General features: G+C 43.0%; 2 pseudogenes; both read left to right on the forward strand.

Moving 5' to 3' along the window:
* The first annotated feature begins 113 nt into the window (after positions 1–113).
* LOC148033286 (uncharacterized) lies at positions 114–777 on the forward strand (annotated as a pseudogene).
* A 204-nt stretch (positions 778–981) lies between these two features.
* LOC148033287 (uncharacterized) lies at positions 982–11515 on the forward strand (annotated as a pseudogene).
* Positions 11516–11755: the final 240 nt, after the last annotated feature.

The raw sequence follows: 11755 nt of genomic DNA on the forward strand, positions 1-11755 counted from the left end.
AAAAGGAAGTAAGGACCAAAGTAGCTGAAGTGATAAAAGGTCTAAGTGTGGAGGAGAGGGCTTTAAAAGAAAAGGATATCTCCACTGATTTGTGAGGAAAGTACGTTGATCATATGCAAAAAGTATTGCAATGTTTGATTTGTTTAGAATTATTATTGTTTTTTTTGTCTCCTACTAATATGAAATGGTTTTGGTATATTTATTAGGTTTTGAATATTATCAATCCATCCCTTGGTAAGGAATGGAGAGAAACTTTGTTTTCTCTTCAATTTGATGGAGCGAACACCATTGTGGGTATTGAAAAGTTGAATTTGATAGAAATCTCTTCTGTCAGTGCAGAGAAAAAGATAACTTGGTTGAGATTTCTTGAGAGTTCAAGATCTATTTGCAATACCCATGGTATGCCATCAACAAACACAGAGTTTAGAGCGTAAGAGTTTTTTACTTTTCTTGCTTTATCTCTATGCTTCATAGAAAAAGATTGTCTTTGCTTTGCATGTTTTTGTGCCTTTCATTATTTCTATCATTGTAGGTGGTTGTCTAGGGAACTATTGCTAGACATGATAGAAAAGAATGCACTTCATTCTTTGGAGCAAAAGATAAGAATAACATCTACCACAGAGCATCCAATTAATTTTCCTGATGAGCCAACTCTTCATGTTTACTTCGCATCCATACGATACGAGGGCAAAAAACATATTTTTGGAAACATTAAGAAAACTGGTGCTAAAGAAAAGTCCCAAAAAAAAAGGATCAACCTATTCAGTCCCATCTTGATGCAACTGCTTGTCGATTGCTCTATCGATTGGTTTTCTATTTTAATGCCTTTTGTTTGACATTGTAGTGTGTAGTTTGTGTTGGCTTGGATAAATTATCTTTGAATATTCCAGGTATTTTTTGCACTTGAGAGACCTCAAGCCGCTTGTTGATTTGCCCAAGGCTTGTAAAACATGGGTGGATATCATTAACAAAGAGTCCACTATGTATGGGGAGAATATGATTGCTCTCTCACCATTTGAGATTGAGACATGCCCTTGCCCCATGTATTGCCAAGTGAGAAAGCTAATTTTGAGGAATGGAAAAAATTAAAGAAAAAGGGTGCAAGTGGTGGCTGTGTGAGTCAAGGTAAAGTGGCTTCCACAACTGTCTCCTCTCTTTCCTTAAGCTTTACTTTTCTAACAAAGAAGTGGTTTTGAAGGTGATCAAATAAGGGGCAAGGAAGCACAAAGGGGTGAGCATGTTCAAAGAGGCAAGCAAGCTCAAAAGGGCAAGCAAGCTCAAATTAGTGAGACACAGAGTACATGTGACTTTTACTTATTTCACTTTACATATTCACGTCTCATGCAACTTAGAAAAGGCTAACTCTCTATGTTGGATACTTTATATACCTTCCTTGTAAAATAAAGATTTATGTTTCTTTATGTTTTTTGTTTTAGATCGTGAAATTTTTGTTGATGAAAATTCGCCACCACTTGATGTTGGTATGCATGGCAGCTTTCATAGTGGTATGCTTCTTTTTTGTAACATGGCCACCGTCTATTAGTCGTCCAAGCATGTTTTAAAGGTCCATCGAGAAACGAATCTAAGCATCGTTGCCCGGCACTCCCATAGAATGTTACGGGGTTTGTCGCTTAGGGTTTCCCCAGTCCGCCTTGCAACGGAACGTTCACGGTCCCACTAGGAACGACTTGAAATCTGGGTCCCTGGTGGTCAAGGTCTCCTGATAACATTTTAGCGTCGGGTCTCAGACATTCTACTTTATGTAGAGATGCTCAAGTCAAAGCAGATCCATGCCGCACTTGGTTCAAAGAGAATGGGAAATGAGAAGGATGCATTGCTCAACCTCTCTGCCCGTAGTGCATAGTCCCATTTCGGTCCCCTAAAATGACATGAATTGAGTTCTAACCTAACCATACCTAAAGGTAAAATGATGGTAAAACCTTATGATAAGCCTCCCAGTTCTCTGGGACCACCTTGCTGTAGGATGGACCCGTTGGGGATTCCGCCCACCTGCTTCCATTGATAGCTTTAGTTTTCTAATTAGGTCCTATCACATTAATGTGCGACATTTATAACTAGCTTCCTTAATTAAGCCTTTTTGGAAACATGGTTCATTCGTATAATTTACAATACCAACACACAAACAAAACAACCAATCCTTTTGACGATGATGTTCTTTAACTTATTTTCCTGTTAATCTTTGTCTCCTGCCCATACAGGAGAATTTATGTATCCCTTCTGTCCAACAGAAGTACCTGGTCCACATCACATGGCACCACAATTTCTACCCAATATCTAGAATAGGATCTTCCAACGCCCTAGACATTGGGCTTATGACACTCTACAGCTTCGTTCCGGACTCGACAAGGGGTGTCTAGAGCTCCACTGACCCCAAGCGACCTAGGAGTGAGACACACTTTCCGTGGTTGGCCTTTTCATCACTCGACCTTAGACCCTGAATAGAGCAGTGCCCTCTTAGGTTGAAACATGGCGTGACCTTGGAGATGATCCACCAACATAAAATATCCTTAATTAATCCAATTAGAAAACACGCACAATCAAGGCAATCAACCTAATTGTTAGGGGTAAAGGGACCTTTGCCTAGCCGCCCATGCATTACTACACTGATAGTCACCACCACTGCACATTGCAGGTGGCAGGCGCCCATCATGGTCACTTTATTCTTTATTCTTTTAGTGACAGTTTGAATAAAGGAAGGCCCGGTCACACATTGTGACTGTTGGAGTTCCCATTTCTAGTCTCTCCCTTTCTTGCTCTTGCTCTTGTTCTCCCGCCATAGCTCTCGAGCTAACTTTCAATCCGTCGCTCCCTTTCAACTAGTATCAAAGCTTTGTTTTTCGATTCTTGAGCCGGTAGCCATATTCGACTCCTTTGAGCTCTTGTCACTCCTCGGCTTCTCGAGCACCTTCCCGGCATTGTTGGGCACCTTCAAGACATTACATTAGAGGTATTTGATCATTTTCTTCAGGGTTTACTTCAGTTCTTAGGTCTCACAGGCTGTAAACAAGTTGTGGGCAGCCATAGCTCACACCTCTTGGAGCTTTCTTCTCCTGGATCTTGCTTTCAGCCTATCAAGGCTTGCTAAGGCTTGGTGTAGGCCTTCTTTGGTCCTCATTTGTGCCCCCTTTGGGCCCCATTGTTGACACGTGGGACAGCAGACCCCCCCAGCCAGCTCATGTTTTTTTTGCGTCTGTTTCAAAATCTGGCCCAAAAATCACTTTTTTGTCATATCTCGGGCATATTTAGGCAAGGTAAGAGTCTAAGTTGGGGTTTTGGCACGCTTTGGACGTGATGATGATGTTGGATTTGCCAAATTCTGATGACAAAATCTTTTGCAATAGATTTGAGGTCTGAGACAACATGTATTTATATGCCTATGCTTGTTTGGGCATGACTACATAATTGGTTTGATGCCTATTGCATCCCGATTGATTGGGGGATTGAAGCTACATGTAATGCTATGATTTTGGCCTGATTTTGGGGCTAGAAATATACAGTTTATAACAGTAAATGCATGCTGAATACTCTTGGGCTGAAGCTATCTTTCATGCTTTGACATATGCCTATTGGTTCTGGATGTATGTCTTGGGTTATGCTATGATGTATTGATCATCGAGGGACGACTTTGAGCTTGTCATTGAATCCGGATGCTTTTGGAAGCTTGAGCTTATTTCAGCCCGCACTTATTGACATTGGTATATGCTTTGACAGTGATGCTTCTTGGGTATATGCATACCCATTGTGCACGGCTTGATGCTCATGTCACGGTTGATTACCCTATGCATACGTTGAGCTTGAGTGCTCATTGAAGCTCCACCTTGGATGCATTTTGGATTATCTGGAGTAGTCTTCGATGTTACTTGGCTTGTCAGAGTTTGGATTGGGATGTATTTGATGTCTTACATGCTTATGGATGCTACATACGGATGCTCTACCGCCTACATGTTCGGGATGTACTATTGATGTATTGTCTTGGACTTATGTCATTGGCACTGTGTCTTGCCTTGGCTTGAGCTCTTGAGCTCGTACATCCGGCTTTTGTGCCAGTGGGAGCATTCTTGAATACTTATCAGACATTGAGCAGGTGATACTTTTATGCATTGAGCCGTTACATACCATTGAGCAGTTACAAACACTTGACATTGGGACTTCTTACCTTTTGGGATGATACATCATATGTCTTGGTTCACTGTATGCTTATGAGCTAAGTCTCAAATTTGGATGCGTATCTTTTTGAATTGACACCTACTTGTGTCAAGTTTTGGTAGGGCAGGAACACTTTGCCCTGTTGACTGGGGGGTGTGCCTACTCACTGGCAGATGTTTGTATGACATACTTGGGTGTTGGATTCATGCTTATCGAGTCATATGCTTATGCTATGCTCGTATGATGCCGGCTTTGGTCTTTGCAATATCTGATTGCCTTGGGATCTGATTTTGGCACTGTTAGCTCTTTTTACTGAAATCTAAAATTTATTACAGCAAGCATATATGTATGGATTGACATGGATTTTTCATACTGAAACACTCTGAAATGATGTACTTTCACTAGTACTTGGTGGACAGCAGCTTTGGTTCCACTTTCCTCGCCATTTTCCCTCGATTTTGGTGATTTTTTGGTCATTTTCTGTAGTAAATAGCAAGCAATTTTGGGCTATCTACAGTCTTCCAGCCTGCATTATGGCGAGTTCGCCGTCCATTGATCATGCTATTTTCAACATCACTAAGCTTGATGGTACGATTTACTCTTATTGGAAGAGCTAGATTTGGTAGGTATTGGTGCAGAAATCGCAGATTAAACCTTTGAGGTTAAGCGGGCATCCGCCTGCAACTATGCCAGATGAGGAATGGCTTGAGCTTGATGAGTTATGCAAGTCCACCATTGTATTGTCTCTCACAGAACATGATCACTACAATGTATTTTAGGAAGAACAGAGTGCATGGCAGTTGTGGGATAAAATCAAGAATCTCTATGACAAGAAAAGTCCAGCGAGTCAAATGTATTGGCTGAAGCAGCTTATGGATTTGCGCATGAAGGAGAATGTGACTATGTCTGCTCACTTGAGCCAGTTCCATTCTATACTCAAGAACTTGACTTCGCAGGACATCACTTTTGCAGAGGATGTCACTCCTCTTTTCTTGCTTGGTACTCTTAATGAGTCATGGGATGTATTCTACACTGCATTATGTGCCTCTACTGCTACCTTGAAATTATCTGATGTTGAGAGTGCTCTTCTGCAAGAAGAGGTTAACCGTAAGAATTTGGATGCCTCTCATGTGTCTCATGCTATGATAGTTAGAGGCAGGAATGATGGATATGGAAAGCATGGCAGTGGTAGTGGCCGTGGATGGGATTCTCAAAAATCTCGGTCCAAGTCTCGTGGGAAGTCACGTAACAAATCCCATGGCAGGAATGCCGATGTTACTTGTCACCATTGTGGGAAAAAGGGCCATATTAGGCCACAATGCCATGAATTACGCAATGAAAGGTGCAAAGATAAGGGGAAAGACAAAGTGCAAGATAAGTCTTCTGATCGCAGCATAGTACCTGCAAAGTCCAGTGTTAAAATTGAAGAGATCAATGTTATGCAGCCTGAGAATGTTGATGATGATGATTATATCCTAGCAGCCTCTTCTAGTACTTCGCAGATGAGAGAGATACACTCTACATATGCACAGTGTTGGCTCTTGGACTTAGGTGCGTCCTTTCATGTGACACCTTGCCAAGAGTGGTTTCATTCATACCATACTGTTTTGGGTTCTGTGCGCTTGGGTGATGACAGCTCTCTTGATATTGTGGGCATTGGTGACGTTAGGTTGCAGTTTCCTTTTGGCAGCAGTTTTGTTATGCAGGATGTACGTCATGTACCTGCTTTGACACGCAGTCTCATGTCAGCTGGATAGCTTGATGACGCACGTTATCATGTATCTTTTGGAGACTCTGCATGGAAGATCACTTATGGCAGACTTGTGATTGCGAGAGGTGCCAAGGCTGGCAGTCTCTACCCCTTGATTGTATCAGCTTCTTCCCTTGATCATGTTTTGTCTATGGGTTCTATCCCACATGTATCTCTTTGGCATGCCCGTTTGGGCCATATGTCTTTGAAGGGAATGAAAATGCTTTCTAGTTTGCAGTACTTACTACCCCTTGATTATGCATGTTTTGATTCATGTGAGCATTGTCTTTATGGCAAGCAGACTAGGTCTACACATAAGAAGTCTGGTAGGCCACGCATGAATGAGCCCTTGGCATTGGTACATTCAGATGTCTGTGGGCCTATGCCTTGTCAATCTATGGGTGGTGCAAAGTATTTTGTCACGTTCATAGATGATTTTTCATGGAAAGTTTGGGATTATCCCATTAAGCTGAAATCCAATGTCTTGGATGTGTTTCAGAGATGGCTTGCATTGGTTGAGAACCAGTTTGGGTGTAGGCTAAAATGCCTAAGGACAGATAATGGGTGTGAGTATGTCTCACGTGCTTTTGAGCAGTTATGTGATGAGAGGGGTATTAAGCATCAGTTGACCGCCCCCTACACCTCCCCCCCAGAATGGTTTGACTGAGCAGATGAATAGAACCATCCAGGAGCGTATACGCAGTATGCTTAGTCATGCAGGCCTACCATAGAGCTTTTGGGCTGAGGCAGTTAGTACAGTTGTGCATGTCATAAACATATCACCTTCTAGTGGTTTGGATTTCCAGGTTGCAGAGGAGGTATGGACTGGAAAACCCCCCTCTTATGCGCATCTCCATGTCTTTGGATGTGAGGCATTTTGCCATATGCCCAGGGACAAGAGAAGTAAGCTAGATCCCAAGAGTGTCAAATGTCATTTTCCTTGGTTATGGGGATGCAGGCGAGATGGGTTACCGTCTCTGGGATCTGCAGGCGCGGAAAGTCATTCGCAGTCATGATGTAGTCTTCCATGAAGACAAGATGCATAGGCAGCCTGAGAGAGTTGTTGAGATTCGCAGGGTCATATTTCAGGAGGAGCCGAGAGCTCCCGCATAGCCAGTTGGATAGTCTACAGCTGCAGTAGATGCTCATGGTCAGGGCATTGGACAACAGCTGGGCAGGTAGCTAAGCCTGCTGTGAGACGGTCTACTAGAGACAGACGTCCACCAGATCGATTTCAGCCCTCAATGCATTATGTCTTGGTTACAGATGCAGGAGAGCCTTTCACTTATGATGAGGCTATACGCAGGGGTGACTGTCACTCCTGGGAGAGGGCTATGCAGTCTGAGATAGACTCCCTGCATAAGAATGACACTTGGGATTTAGTTTCCTTGCCTATGGGCAAGAAGGCTTTGCCATGCAAGTGGGTGTACAAGCTAAAAAGTACCCCTGGACACCCCAAGCCAGCATACAAGGCTAGATTGGTAGCAAAGGGTTTTAAGCAGGAGCATGGTGTGGACTTTGATAAGGTCTTTTCTCCTGTGGTTAAGATGACCACCTTGCGCTTAGTCTTGGCTTTGGTTGCTCAACTTGACTTGGATTTATACGAGATAGATGTCAAGACGGCTTTCTTACATGGGGACTTGCATGATGAGATTTATATGGAGCAGCCTAAGGGCTTTGCAGAACCTGGCAGGGAGCACCTAGTGTACAAATTGAAGAAAAGTCTTTATGGCTTGAAAGAGGCACCTAGGGAGTGGTATCATAAGTTTGTTGCCTTTATGCAGTCATCACAAGGCTACAACCGGAGTGCTATGGATCCATGTCTTTACACAAAGAAAGCTCGTGATGGTTCTTTATTGATTTTGGTACTTTATGTGGATGATATGCTGATAGGCAGGGAAAGCTCATGATGAGCTAGATGCTCTTAAGGCTCAGCTCAAGAAGAGCTTTGAAATGAAAGATCTAGGACATGCCACTCACATACTTGGTATGCGCATTAGATGCGATAGGCATCAGGGACTCCTCTACTTGTCACAGAGGGAGTACATTCATAAAGTCCTTGAGCGCTTCCGCATGTCAATCCATCGCTCCCTTTCACTAATGCCATCTTTCAAGAAAACATTCATTTATTTCCCATGCGACCTATCATTGGAAAGTGCTTAAAAAATGGAATCTATTGAGCTATAGAGCACTCGATTTCAAGTTATCGTGTTCAAGTTATGACAAATCCAAAGATTTGACCACGTGTCCCAAACTTATGGAAAATTCCCATATTCCTCAATACGGTGTTTCTTGTCAAGCTTTAGTCCTCCCTAAATAATAGTGTACCAATATTGTGGCCTTTTGTAATATAGTCATGTCGTGTCCCCCAGGAGGTCAGTCATCATAAATATATATATGTATCACATGGGTTCAATATAATGGATTTTTAAAATGTCATTCTTACACATTTTTTACATACAAAAGGGTCCCATATAAAGGGTTGCTTATAGATTGAATACAAAAGGGCATTACTGACCCCGGCCATGTATTTACCATCAGACACAAGCACTTGGAATAATCATCCAGATCACATCCCAACAATCAGTTTAATGCAAAAGCATTTAGAACGTTATTCGATCAATCAATAAAAGCAATAGTGTCCTTTTCCAAACATTGCACGGATAGTCGCGATAACCATCACATATTCGCTCTCCCCCTTGGATCAAGAGTGATTCCATATAAAAATTATTTATCACACCCTTCTTTCAACTAAGGCATTTGTTAGGGGTTTTAACACTATACAAGACATAAGTTGCATTAGTCACTTATATTGATCGATAACCCAACCTTCTTTCGGAGGAGTAGTGGTCCTTCATTTTGACTTGATCTTCTCAATCCCTTGAGCTCTCTACTTGCCTTTGGGGCCTGGAGTTGTTTGTATCTAGCCCAATCCCCAAATTTGGATTGATAAACATAGTGTTTATTGGGTGGATCCCAAGGAAACTTTGCCTCTAATCCCTATGGTCATTGTATATACTAGTTAAGCACAACATCAAGATTCCCAATCTAATGGCATGAGCTATTAACAAGAGTTTGGCAAAGGTCTAGAGCTTTGAAAATGATTCCCTTCTAAAATAAGTTGCTTGCCATGCAATCTATCGGACATGCGAGTTGCGACATATACCTTTGAAGTGACAAAAAAATGTGCCTACTATTGCAAGGATGGCGGGAAGATGGCCATGCTTGAAGCCTTGCAAGCTGTTTATAAGTTTATCGTATGGCATCCAAATACAATTAACTTTTCTTAATACATGCATTTGGGCAAAATTCAATCTTTCAAATACTTACATGCAGTTTATCCTTTTCAATGTCCTATTCTTGAATGGCATAATACAGCCCTAACGTGTCTCACGCGATAATCGAGCAAGCATCCAATAATCTGGAAATACATTACTTACGACCGGTATTGCATGTGGATTGGCAGTGATGCCCTTTCCCGAGGCTTCGTTGCTTGTTGAGGGACTGCCATCTGGGTGCGACAATCTCTGCTTGGGTGCCATCTCGGATCTCTTTTCTTATAGACATGCTTCACACAGGACTTTCGCTTCTTGTACTTGATTAGCGAGGGTCGATTGGGGAGCAAGATGAGCTGGCAGTCGTAGGATAATCACGTGGAACGTGATATGGGTCCATGGCTAATGGGAGAGAAGGAATGCGTGTGTACACCCTCTTTCTCTTTCTCTCTTCCTCCCTCTTTCTCACCTTCTCTATCATTCTCTCTCTCTCTCTCTCTCCCTTCTCCATCTTCTTCTTCTCCTCTTCTCTTTCTCCCTACTCTTCTTCTTCTTCTCTCTCTCTCTCTCCCCCTTCTCTCCTTCTTCTTCTCTCCTTCTTCTCCTCTCTCTCTCTCCCTACTCTTCTTCTTCTTCTCTCTCTCTCCCTTCTCTCCTTCTTCTTCTTCTCCTCTTCTCTCTCTCCCTACTCTTCTTCTTCCTCTCTCCCTCTCTCCCTTCTCTCCTCCTTCTTCTTCTTCTTCTCTTCTTCTTCTCCTATCTCTCTCTCTCCCTACTCTTCTTCTTCTTCTCTCTCTCTCTCTCTTCCTTCTCTCCTTCTTCTTCTTCTCTTCTTCTTCTTCTTCTTCTTCTTCTTCTCCTCCTCTTCTTCTCTACTCTCTCTCCCTCTCCCTCTCCCTCTCCCTCTCCCTCTCCCTCTTCTTCTTATTCTTCTCTTCTTCTTCTTCTCTCTCTCTCCTTCTCTCCTCTCTCCCTACCTCTCTTCTTCTTACTCGAGTAGCAGAGCAGGTCGCAGCCTTCCTAGCCTTCCATCCCCTTGACGATGGGGGTCTATATAGGTATTTGGGGGGGGGGGATGTGGAATGAAGGTGGAGGGGTGGTCTTTCCCCACCCACCATCTGTCATGGCAAGTCGAGAGGTTGGGGGGGGGGGAATAGGCCAGTGGCCTTCCTCCTCCCACGTCGCCTCCTCGTCAACTCCGCTGACGGATGTCATCCCTGCCACCTTCTCTCTCCCCGCCACGTCCTCTTCATTGCGCTAACTCCCTCCTCTTTCCTGCCCTCTCACCACCTGTTGGTGACGACGGGGGGGTTTCGTGTGCCACAACGAAACGTTGCATTTTTATGGATATACGCAAGTTGATTGTTTTGTATGTTATGCTTGTTGTTCATTCATTATACTTGCCGTGATTATTTAGGTCCATCCTCACATCCTAGACCACCGTCCCAAAAAGAATATGTGCCACTCTTGTCCATACAAGGGGGGGCTTCTTTGTATTTCTCTATCTTTTTGTTTGGATGTGGAGATTATATTTCTATGGGTAAGGATTTTTCATCCTCTATTAGAAATGAGGATTATGCAAAGATCCATACATTTTTTTCTGAAATCAATAAATTGGGGTGGATTATAAGAAAAAGAAAAAGACGATGGCATGGGTTGCTGACTTTGTGCTCTTGGATCTTCCCATGGACTCTATGCATGGACGAGATGGTGTTCCATTGTGTTAGAAGGTGTCGGAGGATCATATTCGGCATGGACTTGGAGTGGCAACAACTTGTTTGGCAGACTCAGGATGGGTTGTTTGTCTTGCCTCCATTTCAAGTGATTCTTTGAGTCAGAAATATATAAATAGGATTGTCAGGTACTTGTGAATAAGATTGTTAGGTAATTATCAATGCTTAAAATGTATTTCTTTCTGTCAAGGGACTCTCCCCCGTGGGTGGAGAAATATGCCTTGCGGTGGGAGCTGGAGATTGAGCGTAGATTCATAGTTGAGGACTTAGAATTCATGGATAAGGTTACGATTGAGGGTATTGCCGTAGAGGTATTTGACATGGTTATTGTACACTTAGTTTTCTTGGTGCTTTGTTGTTCTTGATTAGTTTGTGACATGTCTTTATTTTTTGTCATTATTGTGCGACAGATGGATGCCTTCTACTTTTACATGCTACGACGTCGAGGCTACATGGCCTCTTTACGTCTTCAGGAGAGTGCCACATTACGACATGATCATGGTGTGCAGTTCTCACGGCATGTCATTCATCACTATTTGCCAGATATTGCGAGGGTATTGGAGGTTGGCGAGGATGCACATTTGAGATGAGGTGTGCATCAGAGTGTCAGATTTGTGTGATGCTTTCTAGAGGCTCTTTGTCCTCTTGGAGGATTGGCCTTGGAGATGGGTAGCGATACAACCTCTTTGATGCCGTGCATGCATTGCATCTAGCCGCCCCTGTTATTCTTTTGATAGTGACGTTAACATTGCTGGTCGCATTCTACAACCTTTGGTAGAGGGACCTTCTGCAGATACTAGAGATCAGTCTAGCTCAGACAAGGAGATTTC

The sequence above is a fragment of the Lygodium microphyllum genome, chromosome 7 (assembly GCF_053477565.2).
Source record: "Lygodium microphyllum isolate KBCC chromosome 7, Lygodium_microphyllum_v1.1.10, whole genome shotgun sequence".
NCBI classification, from domain to species: Eukaryota; Viridiplantae; Streptophyta; class Polypodiopsida; order Schizaeales; family Lygodiaceae; genus Lygodium; species Lygodium microphyllum.